General features: G+C 44.9%; 1 protein-coding gene across 14 annotated transcripts in view; it reads left to right on the forward strand.

The window, feature by feature from the left end:
- Window positions 1-17,500, forward strand: part of Cadps (calcium dependent secretion activator) — a 454,141-nt gene that overhangs the window by 383,528 nt on the left and 53,113 nt on the right. The window lies entirely within an intron of this gene.

Genomic DNA, 17,500 nt, shown 5'->3' on the forward strand with positions numbered 1-17,500 from the left:
CTCCCGGTTGTTCTGATTCGGTTGTGGTTCTGCTTGGGTGAGAGGTAACGTGTGGTTCTGCTTGGCGGTGACAGTGTGTGTTAATCACATTCAAGCACTAAGGTAACATGTTAATGCTGGAGAAGAGACAAGGCATTGCCTAACGGCCTGTAAGCTGTCCAGGTCTGCAGCATTTGTGAATAGCCCACATTCAACTGCCTTGGCTTTGACAGGAAATACAGTATAGGCCACCATTTTTACCAATAAATACTTTTAAGAATTTTATACGGTGATCCTCAGGTCAGCTGTAACTGCAAATACCTTTTTATGGCCTTTTTTACTCTACTGTTTTCTTAATCGAGTTGGTTGGATACAGTTCAAGTCCAGGAAGCCTCATAGAGGAAGGAATATACATCTCTGAGTGAGTCTGCTTGGTACACAGCCTCTGTCTGTGGAAACTGAAGTACGGGGGTCTCTATAGACTGGAGACCAGCCAGTGTGCCTCCTTTAGGGAAAGGAGCTCTCTCGTCCTGCCTGCCTGAGTTCGGGAGCTGTTTGCGTTTATAGCCTCCAGAGCTGCTGACATGACCTCTCCAAATTCTTTGAAGCTCCAGTCCAGTGCTAAGATTGTGTAAGGCCAAGGCCAAAGGTAAAAGGAAAAATAGGAGCCAGTAGATTTCTGTAGATAGGTGATCAGAGGAGAGAGTCTTTCTTCCTGCTTCCCTCCCAGTTCCTGCCAAGTAGATACAGTAAAGGTGTTACGGGTTCTAAACTGCTTTAACAACAATACAAGAACCGTAGTCAGTCTGGTAGCCTGTAGTAATCTCCCAAGTGAGCATCAAATGCCAGACGAGGCTCAGAACAACATTGTGGGTACAAATCCTTATCTTTGAAAACCCTACAGAACTGAGTTCAAATCCTGCCACAATACTGGCCAGCCGCATGAGCCCGAGTGAGTCTCTGGGCTGAGTTTCCTCATCTGTAAGAGTATGAGAAGTGGATGATGTCTCCCATGGTGCCATAGTATGAGGTAAAAACCTCATGGTCTGAGCTTATAATCAGACTCGGTTTAAATAACATCTTTTGCAAGTAATAAATATGCTCATGATAAGATAACACACATACGTGCATGCAACTTCTTTCTAAACCTGCCCTAAAAAGGAGTAAATGTATGAACAAATATACCAGATTTTGGCTTTTCCTCCGCCCATAGTTTCCTCTTCCTAGGAATTAAGGCAGATGTTAGCTGACAACATTTCAAGCCATTGCTAGAAAACATTTATCTTCAACACACCCAGCTCGTTTTGATGTGTAACTCTGACCTTCCCAAATATAAAGATGAACTTAAGCCAGAAGTAGGAAGTCCTTCTTATCTGGTGTTCGTTGTCAAAGGTGGGTTGACTGGGAAGGGGACAATATAAAGTCACGTCGCACCTGACTTCACTCTGCAGAACTATCTGAAATATGTCATATCTGCAAAGAAACCTACCCAGCCCACTCCTTTGACAAAGAAAGAATCCAAGACCCAGAGAGGGGGAGTCATTTGTCTGAGGTGACATAGCAATATGTAGAGTGGAGACAAGAAGCCAACTCCCCTGCCAGTTTCCCACCACGGAGTGGCCTCTGGAAAGAGTGGGATTCCGCTGGCAAATGCCTGACGCTGGAAGGCAGATGGGCTCGTGAGTGGGCAAGATTCACGGAGAAGGATCCAGGGCACATGAGTTGGAGATAGGCTAGGGCTCACTCCCTCGTTGAAATGGTGGAGATGACAAGGAAGGGGGTGGGATAAAGTGCAATATCTGCAAACTTCTCCTGGTGCCCAGAGACTCTTGCTTTGAGACTTCATTTTAGAACCAGTGTTTTCACAGCAGTGTACTAGAACCCATGACCCAAGAAGCCCCCTTTGCTGTTTATGGATTCCACCTTTGTTCCCGCCAAGACCCTCCTGAGGGTCCAAAAGAGTGGTTAGCCCGACAGCAGCCAGATGAAGAATTCAGGATCCCGGGATTTCCCTGGGAGTGTGAGGAACCTGGACCAAAGTGTCCCATGATGACTTCCCAGCTCTGCTTCTCATTGATCTTTCTCATTGATCCTACGACACTTGACAGCCTAGAGGCAAGCCCAGCTATGACACCACCATACCATAGCCAGAGCACTCCAGCTCCGTTGCTGAGCCTGGAACTTCCCTCCTTATGATACTCCTCCCACACACTTGGCCACCTCGTGGCCACAAGCACCCACTTCTCATTTGCAGCCCGTGATCTCATTGCCTGCCAGAATCCCAGTATTAGACACGGGAACTGAACTTAGAGGTGGCGAGAATCTCTCCACACATGGATTCTGAGTTCCTGCCCAAATTGCGGAGGGCCTCTGAAAGATGCTGGCATCCCAGCGGTGTTAACTTCCCAGGAACAGAACAGAGGTGAAAGGGTGGGGACAGTGGGGGTGGGGTGGGGGTAAACAAGATAGGTGAGAACAAGTGCAGGAACCAGCTGTGTGTGTGTCCCAGGACCCGGACCGAGGTGGGCAGCCTGTGCAGAGTCTGGCAATGCTTGCCTTTAACTCTGCTCCCATTTTCTGATTCCATTCTTTGAGCATTACTGTGCACTTACCACATCCCCACCTCAGCAGGGCTGCCAAAGATGAGCCATGTGCTTGGCCCCCCAGAAAGCTGACGCGTATCGACAAATATGCCACCCTGTCCCCCCTCTTTCTCCTGCTGAGCGCCTCCTTTGCTGGGTGGGCTTGATTTTCGTGGTCCAAGCCAGACATTTTGGAAAACGTCTGCAGTGGCACAGAGCAGGCAGGAATATTTATTTCTCATCTCCATCTGCATTTGCTTCCTCTCTGGGAGAGGAGCTGGGGGAGGAGGGCGGATGAGATGTGGCTTCCTCGTGCCAGCCCAAGAGGCGCCCAAGCGCACCCTCCTTGCCTTCCTCAGGGGCCTCAGCAGCAGTAGCAGCCTGGGACTGAGGGAGGCAGGCGCCTCTCGAACTTTCCAAAGATCAGCCCAGTTGGAAGATATAGTTAGCAACCATCCACCCCTTTCCCTTGCCTGCAAGATGTGCTTTTATGGCGGGTGGCTGTTTGGAAAGGACTCTGCCTTGTGGGTAGCCTCATGCTGTTCTTTTAGGAGGCCAAAAGGCAGGGTAAACAGGTGCCCAGGTCCCTCTCCCATAACATCAAATACATCAAACACCCTTGTCCAGGCTTTGGCAAGAATGCTGCTCCTGAGTTAATTCATTTACCCAGTCAGTCACCCTGCTTCCCTTACAAAGCACTTATATGTCAGGTGTTGTGCCAGGGGCAGGGGTCACAGCAGTACTTCAAAAGATGCTCTCTGCCGTTTTGGAGCTTAGGTTTATCCAGGGAGCCAAACAATCAGAAAGGAAAAGATCGAATGATCAAGAGGAAGGAAACATTGCCTGGGACACAAACTGAAGAAAAAGGCAGAGTTGGGGGGGGGTATTATTTAAACCAGGACAATCCCTCCAGATCCTTCTAAGGAGCCATAAGCAGAAATTCCAGGAGCCAGCTATGAACAAAGAGGAAGGGAAGGAAATATTTCAGAGACAGCAGCAGCCATCAACGGCCAAGCAAGGAAGCAAGAGACATTTCTGCAGCAGGACCGTACAGGGCGGGGTAGAGAGATGTTCGAGATGAAGACTGGTTTGGAGAGGTCAAAGGGGAAACTGTGGTGTGATAAGTTGTGCTGAAGACTTTGCTTAAGAGAAGTGGGTCCCAAGCTTCAGTCAGATTCAGAAAGAAAGGCAGCCCCAAATACATAGATCCGGGTAAGGAAGCTCGGCTCTGTCCCTTGGCATAAAGCTGGGTGACCCGGAGCAGCATCCCATTCCCCACATTTTCATCGCCTTCGCTATGTCAGATAAATTCAGACATCTAAAATGAGTCCAAAGGCATACATCCTGCTCCTCACGTCCTTGCTGAGTGCCTGGCACAGAGCTAAGTGTTCTGAATGTATGTTTCTGGGACTCGGGAGCAATTCTGTTCTACCAACACTCTGTAGAAAATGTTGGAAGCAAGGCTCAGAGAGGTTGAGCTCCCACCCCAGCTCTACCTGAGCCTTCCTCCACAGCCTTCACAGTGGAGTGAAGACAGACATGGGAGAGTCTAACTCCCACCCCACACCTGCAGGACAGGAACAGCGGCTCCTCCAAAGCACCAGGATTTCAGCCAGCTACAGTTCTCCTTCCAAACGCATCCATTTGTTACTTACGGAACGAGAGGAATGACGCCCACTGCAAGGCTTCCGGGAGTCTAATCCCTACTGTGTGTCCTGTCTTCTGGGTCTCTAATTGCTCACATCGACTGTTGTCATTGCCATTGTCATTGCCAGTTCTTCCTCCTCTTCTTCCTCTTCCTCTTTCTCCTCCTCCTCTTCTCATCTTCTTCCACCTCCTTCTCCTCCTCCCCCTCCTCCCCCTCCTCCCCTTCCTCCTCCTCCCCCTCCTCCCCCTCCTCCCCTTCCTCCTCCTCCCCCTCCTCCCCTTCCTCCTCCTCCTCCTGCTTGCCAGGATTATAGCTGTTCTTCCACTTGAGAGTGAAACAACTTGAAATGGTTCATCCCTCTAAAAGCTGTGACCAAGGCAGGAGCCCGCAGCAGTGACTGCGGTCTGTTTGTTTGTTGTTTGTTTGTTTTTTCAGAGCACCTTGAAACGTGTAATGATTTGGTAATGATCAGAGATGGAGCAGAGAGTCCTGAGGGAACTGTGGTAACAGAAGCAATTGGAGCCATAGACTAGGGTGAAATTTCAGAATGGTTCACTAAGTTTCCTTGGACAGTGTTCCATTTTGCCTTGGCTTTAGAGAGCATCCAGGAAAGGAAAGGTTGCTTTTTATGCTGTGGGCTGGTGATAGGTGACTCAGACCAATCATCAAAGGCTAACAGCATCAGGCTATCGGCTGCTTGGTTTCTGTGGGTTGGACCAGTTGGCTAATACATTCCGAGTGGAATGCCCTGCCTCACATGCTACAGCGGCAGGCATGCACGTCAGGACTAACTTACTGATGCTGTGGAATGATTTCCATGCGTTTTCTCCCTTCATCCTTACAGCCAGGCTCTGCCGTCCATTCCATTCATGTTATAGATGGTGTCCCGTGAGTTATTCTCTAAGCCATATGAAAACTTTACTCACACTTTTATTATGGCCAGTATAATCACCTACATGTACATAACTCATCCAGGAGACAATGGTAGAGGGTACCCCATGCCTTTACACACACACACACACACACACACACACACGCTCACATGCACATACCACATGCTTATGTGCAGTGCTTGCACTAAATAAATAAAACAACAAGATCTGACCAGCACAATTATTTTATGAATAACGTAGCCTAGTTATTCCATTTTGGAATAACACCCAGGCAAGAGACTTTCCATTTTTCCACTGCCTTTGTGCTTCTACATAATTTCCAGTTTTATTTTAGTCCTTCGATGAACACATTTTTAGTAGATACTAACATACTAGGTACTGGGGGCTCAGTACTAAATAAGAGAAACCGTTCATCTTATTCTGTGTTTACGGGCGGCAGGTATATTCCCAACAAGTAATGATTATTACTCATCATGATTATTCAGAGACAGAGGAAAGTAGTCAGTGAAGTGGAATTATAGAGTAAAGATACTCAACCTCCTCCACTAGAGGCCAGTGAAGAAAATTACTTGTGCGGGATGGACATTGTCCTGCGAGCACAGACTGTGTCTGCAGATAAACATGACGTGTGTGCATGCACATATGGAAGGCACAGGTGCCGAGGCCAGCAGAACATAACTGTCTCTGCCATCTCTGTCACATGGATGGCGGATGAGCACTACCGCACCCATCCTTGTATATATTCATGCTGGGAATCAAACTCAGGTCCCCATGCTTACATCACTTCTTTTTTTTAACTCAAGGTCTTACGACATCATAACTTCAATGGATACTAATCTCTCTACAGAGATATCTAGTAGGCTAGGCAAACTTCTAGAGGAACACAAATTTAAAAGGGGTTCTGACTATTTTGTATCCATGTATACATTATAATTCAATTACATCCAAGGTGAATGGCTATTATTTTTGTTCATTTCTGTACATCTACTATATAATGTAGAGTAGCTGGTAAGTAGGTCTTTAATAAATAAAATAAAAATATAGAAAGCCTCATTTAATACATTTATTGATAATATAATAAGCATTAAAAGAATTCTGCTACATATACTTTATTAAATGGTTAATGTTCCCTTAAATTCTTTTATACCTTTATTTTATGCATATCTTTTATTGCTCAGCTTAAAAACTATGCCATCAATATGTGACTTCCTTTCTTTTTTTTTTTACATTTTTTTATCTTTATTAACTTGAGTATTTCTTATTTACATTTCGATTGTTATTCCCTTTCCCAGTTTCCAGGCCAACCTCCCCCTAACCCCTTCTCCTCCCCTTCTATATGGGTGTTCCCCTCCCCATCCTCCCCCCATTACCGCCCTCCCCCCAACAATCACGTTCACTGGGGGTTCAGTCTTAGCAGGACCCAGGGCTTCCCCTTCCACTGGTGATCTTACTAGGATATTCAATGCTACCTATGAGGTCAGAGTCCAGGGTCAGTCCATGTATAGTCTTTGGGTAATGGTTTAGTCCCTGGAAGCTCTGGTTGGTTGGCATTGCTGTTCATATGGGGTCTCGAGCCCCTTCAAGCTCTTCCAGTCCTTTCTCTGATTCTTTCAACGGGGGTCCCATTCTCAGTTCAGTGGTTTGCTGCTGGCATTCGCCTCTGTATTTGCTGTATTCTGGGTGTGTCTCTCAGGAGAGATCTACATCTGGTTCCTGTCAGCCTGCACTTCTTTGCTTCATCCATCTTGTCTAATTCGGTGGCTATTTATGTATGGGCCACATGTGGGGCAGGCTCTGAATGGGTGTTCTTTCTGCCTCTGTTTTAAACTTTGCCTCCCTATTCCCTGCCAAGGGTATTCATGTTCCCCTTTTAAAGGAGGAGTGAAGCATTCGCATTTTGGTCATCCGTCTTGAGTTTCATGTGTTCTGCTTACACCACTTCTTAAGCCATCTCCCCGGCCCCAGAAGTGACTCTCAAACTAGACCTACAGAAGAATTAGCATTTGGCCTGACAAGGAAGGAATTTGGTTAAGACAAGACAGAGAAGCCAGTTCCCTGGTAGAAAAGCCAGTAGCAAGCTCTTGTCTTTGGACACGGCAGCTGTGAGCTGCCCTTAGAAGGTGACGTGAAGAGCCTTCCACGTTTTCCTAATTCATTTTGCTTGTAGTGAACTAGCAAAGTTCCTGTGCTGAGAAGCACAGTCTTCTCCATCCTGGACTTGTCTCTTTCATCAGCCATCTCCAAACATTTCAGAATGTGGCATGCTCTTTGGATCTGTGACATAATATTTCATCACCTATTTGTATAACCTCATTTCGATTGCTGCCTCCAAAGCACAGTTGACAATTAACACACCTGCTGACCAGAGCAACATAGAGAAGAGAAAGATAGGCATCTGAAGGCAACCATTTCCTTTAATGTTTTCTCATAAGAACAGAGCTGCCTTTGAAAACAAACATGAAGATAGACGCCGTGTTTTGTTCAGACTCTCGAGTGCTGAGCAAGCTGCTCACAGAAACTCTAGTGTGAAAGAAATACCTAGAGAATTTGTATGCAGTTTCAACTGATCTATAATTAAAGGTTGTTAGGTCCACCTTGACCTCCAACCAGACACAGTGGGACCTTATTGCCAGAAATTTAGGGAGAGTTGGTGAAGCCCAGTCTGATAGAATTTGACAGTTTGTTGGCCACTTCTGAGATCCAGTTCTGTTATCTGCAGAGTAAGGCTTCCTACATCAATACTGGGTCTAGGGTGAACCACGGAGTTTTTGCAGTATCTAGTATGTAGCTATACTGTGAAGAACATTTCTAAAGCTGGGCTTAGTTTTCTCAGAAGAGCAAGGAAGTTGAAATGACCCAATCGAAACACTTCAACAGCTTTCCTTATTGAACCCACTAGTCCTCCTCTGAGGCCAGCTTTCTCTGCATAAGGACGAAGCAAAAGTGTGAGGATTCACCTTTTGATAGATTTCTATGTCCAGAATTTTGACCTCAAAGATATTTTTCATTACACTACACATTGTTAGCATTTTGTCTTTTGTTACTCGTAATCTTTAGGATGCCTCTTTATCAATTAAAATCTTAGCTAGGGCTAGGAGGTAGATTCAGTGTTGGAGGGCTTACCTAGCAAGTATGTAATCCTGTGTTTGATTCTCCAAAAGAGAGATGATAGATAGGTAGGTAGGTAGGTAGGTAGGTAAGTAGGTAGGTAGATAGATAGAAAGAAAGAAAGAAAGAAAGAAAGAAAGAAAGAAAGAAAGAAAGAAAGAAAGGGAGAGAGAAAGAAAGAAAGGACTAGTCACCATGTCTACATTGGAAGCATTTACTCAATTGGTCATCATGTTTTAAATGACTGCTATAAGTAAATTACAGACCAAAATCTGTAGACACAAGACTTTTTAGCTGGGTATGGTGGCACATGTCCTTAATCCCAGTACATGGGAAACAAAGACAGGGGTACTTCTGTGAGTTCAAGGCCAGCCTAGTCTACATAGTGAATTACAGGATAGTCAGAGCTACATAGAACCTGTCTCAAAAAAGCTTTCTAAATAATGTATTTGACAAATATATAGGTGTATATTTATGTCACACACACACACACACACACACACACACACACACACATCCTATAAGTTACTACCTAGAATACATTAATAAAAGGAACATTTGAGACTTTCTGGCTTTGTGTTTCCAGTGATTGGTATTATCTTATTGGTTCCTCTTGCTAGTAAGATTCAATTGTCTGTGCTGCTTCCAATCTGCACATTTATGATATATATCAGCAGCCTGAAATTGATCATGATGGGATTTTCCATACTATCAAATTGAACCCACATACAAAGAAGAAAATCGGTTGTTGTTTCAGGGTTTTATTACTGTTGTCTTTTTAGAGGGAAGCAGAAATGACTCCAATATAGGGTGTAACCACATTGTATCTAAGGTGGTGTTAATGTTGGATGCTATAAAATTTCTACATTAAGTACCCAACCACATGGGAGAGGGTCATTCTTTCTGAACTCTTTTTTCATCTTTATTTTTACATCAAGGGTAATGTTTCTACTTAGTCTGACCATATTTTATTCTTTCCTAACATTCACATGTAACCTGGGGGGCCTCGGCTCAACCCTCTGAGCATGTAACCATGTTCATGTTATCTGTATATTTTATTTGTTTATCCCTTCTCTTATCTAGAGTGGCACTGATGCTCCACTTAAAGTAGAAGCAGGGTTGTATTTGGGGTTTTGGGGAGGGAGTTGTTGTTTTGAGCATTTTTGTATGTTAGTTAGTTAATAATTTAAAATTTTTACAACTAAGCCAATCAGAAGATATATAAATATACCAAAAAAATGGGCCACACTGTAGACTCAGTCAAGGTGACTGGAGTTTGGAAGCACTGAAACTTTTTGCCCACCCCATTTATCGGGAAACTGGAAATGAGGCCAGGGAAGAAAAGCACATTGCATGGTTCACCTCGTCATGCAAGCTGTCTGTTTCTTACCTACTCTCACCTGAAAAGAGGGAAGAAAGATCTCCCTTATGCAACAGACCGAGACTGATAAGGTATCCATGTCAGTGATGAGTTACATGATTTATAGCTTGAGGACTGGGGAGATGTCTCAGTCAGTACTGTGAGGACCTGCTTTCAATCTCCAGGACTCATATAAAACGCCAGAGGTGGCACCACATGCTTATCAGCCCCAGAGAGGCAGATATCTCTGGGGTTCATTGACCAACCAGCATAAACTAATCAGTGAACCCTAAGTCCTAGTGAGACAGCTCAAAAAAAGGTGGTCAGCTTCCAAGGAACAGCACTTGAAATTGATCTCTGGCACATGCCACAAACCCTAGCAAGAAGTGAAACTTCAGGGGGAAAAAATGGTGGTGCCTTCATTCAAAGGTGACTGTAAGAAAGAGTTCAGTGAAAACACTAAACTAGAATGCTCCATAAATAGAAAGAAAATTTTTATTGGAAATCAAACTACTAAGGCTGTCTCTTTGGGGTGGGATAGGGACAAAATGGGGGGGGGGGGCGAGAAGGAGATTCTATATGACAATCAGGGTGGAGTCTTTGAGCTGAAACAGGAACTAGATGCCCTTCTAGGAGGTAGTTGGCCTTTAAGGGGGTGTGAAAGTGGGATCTTGATAAACAGAAATATGCCTTACAATATTCCTGAGGAAAACTGACTTTACTCTTCTGTTTACCCAGTAATAATCCTTCTGTTTGCCAGGTCAGAGTTCTCTTTGTTTAGGACATTGTCATAAGCACTACCATTTTGGAAAACCCTCTTTGGACGTAATAACAGCCCAAACTGGAGTCCACCAACAGAGTCCAGCAACAGGGCCATGCTGAAGCTGGTGACAGAGCAAGACGTGGCATTGACCTCTTGGAGTTTGAGTTCTAGTCAACTTCTTGTTGAGAGATGTTCAAGGCAGAGAAGTAAATCTGACAGGTGTCAGGGGCAGACCATGTCCTCACTTGCAGTCAACAAAAGCTCGCCTGTTTTCTTGGAGAGTCTTCATAGTTACAACTTTCCAGTTCACAGCTCTGAGTTTTTTCTAAGGATGCAAGTGTGTCGTATAAACAGACAAACGGGGAAACAGCACAGGGTGAGCTCTAGGAGGGCAAGCCGTTAGGTGGGCTCACACTGTGGCTAGCTGTGGGCCTTCTGAGGAAGTTCCTTAACGTCCCTGAACCCAGTCTCCTCATCTGTCAGTGTGATTTTCATCAAGCTTAGCTGTAACACTTTGCTCAGCCTTAACTAGGACAGACTAAGTATACTACAAGCATCCTTCAATCTCAGGAGCACGGAGACAGGCTGGGTCTAAAGGAATCCATCAGGCCTGTCAAAGTCCTGTCTGAGAATAGAGGATTAGAACAGAAGTAAGAAAAACTTCCAGTTTTTACCAGGCATCTGTTCAGAAGGTTGAGATTATTCTCTCCCTAGATGAAGATCCCTGAGTGCAGCACTCGAGCAAAGGAGACAGACCGTTCTAACCATTCCCCAGCAAATGAGGCTCCAGCTGCTGGACAGGGCACAGAATGTGATGCTTCTGCTTGAGGACAGACAGGTTTCTAACCTCCTGCCCAGCCTCCCCATCAGTACTACAGCCCTTTGCTTAAAGGAAGGCGGAGAGGCCCTGAGTGGTGTGTTGGCATGGTCTGTGGTACCCTCAGAATTGGTACCCTTTCTCTCACCATAGTAGTTGACTTAGGGTTTCCATTGCAGTGAAACACTAGGACCAAAAAGCAAACTGGAGAGGGAAAGGTTTGTTCAGCTTACACTTCTGCATCGTAGTCCATCATTGAAGAAAACCAAACAGGAACTCAAGCAGGACAGGAAGCTGGAGGCAGGAGGGATTGATGCAGAGACCATAGAGGGATACTACTTACTGCCTTGTTCTTCTTGGCTTACTCAGCATAGCTTCTTATGAGCCCAGCCAGGGATGCTACCACCAATAGTCACTAATTAGGAAAATGCCCTACAGGCTTGCGTACAACTCGATCTCATGGGGGCATTTTCTTAATTGAGGTTCCCTCCGTTCCAATGACTTTAACTTGTATTAAGTTGACATGAAACTATTCAGCACAGTAGTTAAACCACAGATGATGCTTATGAACAGGCACAGAAGCCAAGCAGCCACTGACAGTCCTGTAGCCAGGGCTTGGTGGTCTTGTCTATAGATGGGTGGGGAAAGCCACGGCCCTCTCCTACCTTCCCCTGGCCCTCTAGAGATCTGCAGTCATCCTCCAGGGGGCGTTTCAGAGTGTCCATGATACTTACACAACTATTTATGAAGTTTTCTTTGGGATGGGTCAAACAAGAGTGATTTTTGTTACCACAGTCACCACTGTTACCTGCAATTTATGTCAAGGAAAGCATGACAGTGGCCGCACTGGTAACCTTCACTCACAGATAAGGAAATGGGTGCGTGGAGAAGCAGTCTACACAGAAGCATGACGCAGTAGTGAATACTTTGCTGCCAGACCAGAGAAGTTCTAACCCGAGTTCTTTTCCTTCCCAGCTGCATGTTCCATGGAAGCGTCTTAGCTTCCTGGGGCCCAGCCTCCCTATTCCCCAAGTCAGGAAGCAGGCTCTCAAGACTGCAGAGTGCACATTAGGCATCCAGGTAAACGTGTAGGTAAATCTGTCCACGCTTCCTATATGACAAGGTATCGCTGTCAAGCACATCCACGTTGCTTATGACACAACAGCGACCAGTTTGTCCCCCAAAAGACACAGAGAGCAGAAGCAGAAGTTGAAATGTGGCCACTGTTCTCTTTTCTATTATCTGAACTTTTTTTAAGAATGCATTTCCCATCCGTAAGCCACCTCAGGAAACGTTCTGGAAAACAATATAATATTTCACCTCTCTTCTCAAATTCCAAAAGCTCAATGCCAAAAGCCGTTTTAAGCCACGAGCTACTTACAAGAGGTTGCCGATGACACGGTTCCCACACCAGTGAAAACACCCTTCCGTGACCTCCCCTAAAAGAGAGAGAGAAAGGGGACTTTGGGTTGTGTGCACCCATGTGGCACTGTGAAGGGTTTTTATCCTCTTTTTAATTGTGGTCAGATACACATGACCAGATGCACTATTTTAACTCTTTTGAAGCTTACATTTGGATGGCAGGGTTGTCACGGTGTTAGGCAGCCCTTTCTGTCTGCAAAGCCCTTTTCATCTTCAAGAGCTCCGCTCGGCACTCCTTTATGCCACACTGACTCAGGGCTCACATGGACTAGAACACTTCACAATTGGCCCAGTATGCCCCTGATCTTTGGCAAGCGATAAAGACATTTCACCCCCTCCGGTGGCACAGCTCTGGGAATCCATCCTGCTGTCTATGATTCTACATTCACTTCAAGGGTGGTGGGTTTTTTTTTTTCCTCCAGTCCTCACTGTCATTGTCACTTGGCCCCAGGCAGGAGCCACCAAGGCTTGCTCAACTGCTCACCCGCACACACAGTCCCAGTACATCCCGCCCACTCACACATTCTGTCTCACCCAAGCAGTCGGTCCTCGGCTGGCACTTAGCGCACATTCCTCTTCCCAAGACGCACTAAGAGCATGCACACTAGGGCTGGGGGGTGGCCAAGTGTTGCTGTAGCCTTAGGAGAGGGCATGCAGTCCATCCAAACCATGACTCCATCGAAGAGAGTCACCAAGAAAGTTGCCTTTCAGAAGGTGACACCCTTCCCACAAAATGCCTTTTTAACACTGGAGTATTAATCGTTCTACACTCATTTTGCTCCTTTTAACAATCCATCTTAAAAATTAAGGTAAAAACGCATCTCAAGAAATAAAATAGGGAGGCTGGCAACATAGCTTTTACTGCCAAGCCTGAGAGCCTGAACACAGACCTTAGAACGCACGGGGTGAAAAAGGAAAAGGGACTGCTATAAGCTGTTCTCTGACCTCCTCACACTCACCGTGGCACACAAGCACGCACGCATGCACACATCTATACATAAATACATTTAATAAAAATGTTTATAAAATGTTTATATAGAAACATTTGATTTCTCAAGTTTTTTTAAAGAAATAACATCTCTCTGGCCTGCCACTTTCTCCCTAGCACCTTTGTCCCAGAGATGCCTTTGAACTAACTCATGGGTCTGGGGAAATGGCTCAGTCTACAAAATTGGTTAAGCATGAGGGCCTGAATTTACATCACCACTTCCCATGGAAAGCTGAGCAAAGTAATGTACATCTGTAACTCCAGGACTGAGTGAGGAAGAGATGGGCAGGTCCCTGAGGCTTGCTGGCCACATAGTTTTGTCAAAATGGTAGCCTCTGGGTTCAGCAAGAGACCCTGCCTCAGAAGACAAGGTTAAGAGTAATTGAGGAAGATATCGAGCATATCTCTGACCTCTACATACCTGTGTATAAGACATGCGTACAGAGAGAGAGAGACAGACAGACGGATGGATGGGTGGACAGATGGGGAGACAGACAGACAGACAGACAGATTTTTTTTTTGGTTCTTTTTTTTTCAGAGCTGGGGACCGAACCCAGGGCCTTGCGCTTCCTAGGCAAGCGCTCTACCACTGAGCTAAATCCCCAGCCCCCAGATTTTTTTTTTAATTTTATTTTACCCCACAGCCCTAAGTAATGCTCTTATGTGACTTTTTTCTTGGTTTTGTTGTTGTTGTTGTTATTGTTTATGTGTTAGAACAAGCACTTTGGTGTGTAGTCTAGCCTGGCCCCAACTGGCCATGTAGACCAGCTGGCTGTAGGCTTGTGGTCCTCCTGCCAAGACATGTGACAGTGCACTCCGTTTATGTACATATGCCTTGACTGGCCAATCATAGCACAACAGCCCTTCCCCCTTTGTTGTAGCCTTTACTCTTTTTATCACCTGTCCTCACCCCCCTTCCTCCTCGTTTTAACAGGTACCATTGTTTCTCTTTTTAGCTCTATAGCTATAAATTATAACTGTTGGCCTTTATTTCCTGTATTCCCTACAAAGTGAGATTGACGACACCCAAACCTTTTCTTTCCCCTGCTTCGAAGTCTAACATATTTCTCCATTCTTATTCTTAAGTATAGTAACTGTATTTAGTGTCTTGATTTTGGTCCGCTGTAAGATAGAAGTTTTTACAATGATAAAAATTGTTCGTCTGAACTGTCCTCAGTAGCTAGTAGCTCACCAGGGATGAAATGTGGCCTGTGCACAAAAGTACTCTCAATGTTCACATTAAAATAATCACATGTGGCTGTTGAGTAGTGCAAGGTAAGAGCAAGCTCCTTATCCAAGCCCGACCTGCTGCCCCCAGGTGGGGCGGGGGGATGAGTGATATTTGGCACATTGTTTTTTTCTTTTTGTTTTTTTTTTTTATGCCCTAGGTCTGTTCTAAGAATTCACCATCTCTGTGAGGAAATCTATTATTCCCATTTTGCAGATGAGGAAAAATGAGGTTAGGTAGCATGTCTCATGAGTGGTTGGATGGTTGGCCACGTATATCCAACCCCAGAATCCCTATTCATAAGGCCAGACTTCCTCAAATCCCAATGAGTGATCCCCACCACCCTCTTCAGATCCATCATTCTGTTGCTCAGTAACAGGGTCATTGCTTGGCCCCTGTTGACTAGGACAGTGCATATCATAGATGCTATATTTAGAGATACACAGGGGTTGGGGATTTAGTTCAGTGGTAGAGTGCTTGCCTAGCAAGCGCAAGGCCCTGGGTTCAGTCCCCAGCTCCGAAAAAAAAAAAAAATTTAGAGATACGCTATTCCTTTCCATTCCATTTGTGCCCTGAAACGAAAGCATGGAAACTGTAAGTGGAGGGAGAATGTGGACAAACGTAGGGAGTCTTGGGAAATTGGCAGTTGGGCTTCCTGCCCATTCACAGGAATCTTGTTTCTTTGAGCTGGTAATTCCAGCAGCCATGGGTCAGTAGCCAGCATGCCTTGATGCCCATACCACCCTAAAGGACTTGGCCTTGCCCAACCTTGGAAGCCAAGCAGAATAGGACCTGGATAGCACTGAGATGGGAGAGCAACCAGTTTGTGATGAGAGGTCAGCAGGCCCCTTTGGAATAGCCTTTGAGGAACCCCCAAAGAACCCCAGAGATCAAATGAGCAGCTTGAAGCGAGAAGGTTGCCAGGATGGTCAACGTGGTGGCTCCTAAAAGACACCCAAAGCTCTGCCCGGCTCAGAACAGGTACCCCACACAGGCTGTCCGTCTAATCCCTTTACGCCTTTGCCAAGTCTCCCTGCTGCTCATGCTTCATTGCCTGGCTCCTGCTCTTTATCTTGAACAGTTTTTCTTTCCCTGCTACTATAGTTTTTCCTAGATACTTATTTCCAGAACTTATATGAGTACTAGACTATTAATAGCATTTTTCTTTTACCCCTGGAGTATTTATAACCCTTTCAAGGTATGAAAAAAAAAAAAAAAACGCTTCCTGTCTCACATTCTTACTAGAATCTGAGTCATATGCCCTCTGAGAGTCACATTTTTCAAATCTGGAAGGACTCTAAGAAGAAAACAATTAATCTGATCCTCATTATAATAGATAAGGAAATGAAGCCAACAGACTAGGCAAGTAGCCAAAGCCTACCAAGTAGTGACTGGTCAACATAGGACAGGAAATTGATGTTTTCTAATTCTCTTCACACACTAAACTATCTTCCTCTTAAGTCTGCCCTAATCCACACGAGAGAAAATTCCATATGTAAATTGGAAGATAATAAGTATTTCTGACTTTGGGAGCCACGTGGTCTCTGCCACAGCTACTCAGCTCTGCCCTTTGAGCGCAAATACAGCAATAGTCAATGTGTAGAGAAACAGACACACGTGTGTTCAAATAAAGCTTTATTTCTAGATTGTCAAAGTATCAGTTTCAATCATTTTTACCTATCATAATACATCATCCCTTTTCAACCATTTAAAAATGGAAAAAGCCATCTCAACTTATGGAACATTGAAAACCAGACAACGGGCTGAATGTGGCCCATGGATCATATTGGCCAACAGAAATTTATTTGGAATAGCCAATTCCCTTGCAGCTACCCAGGCGTGAGTTAATAATAATAATAATAATAATAATAATAATAATAATAATAATTTAGAAAGATGGTTTTGCGTTCCCACTGCATGCCAGGTGCTGTGCTAGCACCGTGTGTGATGCCAATGATGCCAACCTGCTGAGTCTCACGAGCACCCTCGAAAGAAGATACTGTCTGTCCTCATGTTTCAAAGTTGCAGATGAGATCATAGACACTATGGAAGGCTACGTGATTTCCAAAGACCATGGAACTAGTAATGAGTGTGCTTGGTGATCTAGCTGTGTCTCTTCCTATAGTAACTCTTGAGAATCCTTTAGCCTCTCTGAGCCAATTCATTGAAGTGATTAGATATAAAGTGCCCTGGACAGTATTAAACACACATATGCCCCCAGATACCTGTAGCTGATACCTCTCCATAGTCTTGAGTATTTCAATACTTGGTCCCCAGTCAGTAGCAGAGTTTTGGTGTGTTTAGGAAGTATGCCGTTGCTTTAGGAAGTATATCACAGTGGGGAGGGAGCTTAGATGTTTCAAAAGCCTCATTCCATTACAAAATCGTATCCTAGACCCTTCCCACAGTCTTTCTGGGGAAGGTGTGCCGTGGATAGCATTGAGGAAATATGAGAAAAGGTAGCACTTTATTCAACTCTTACCTATCGTCTATTACCTATCACTGCACAGCCGATGCCAGAACCATTGGTTTGAAGCAATCATTGCAACCGGAAATGGTGAGGCAAACCTTGTTATCCCAGAAATTGGGGAGTAGAGATGGTACGACTGGGAGTGCATGATTACCTTTAACGACATAGTGAGTTTGAATCCAGCCTGGAGTATGTTAGACCCTAACTCAAAAGAAAATAAAAGTAATTCATGTATTTCGCTC

Source organism: Rattus norvegicus, chromosome 15, assembly GCF_036323735.1.
Source record: "Rattus norvegicus strain BN/NHsdMcwi chromosome 15, GRCr8, whole genome shotgun sequence".
NCBI lineage: Eukaryota > Metazoa > Chordata > Mammalia > Rodentia > Muridae > Rattus > Rattus norvegicus.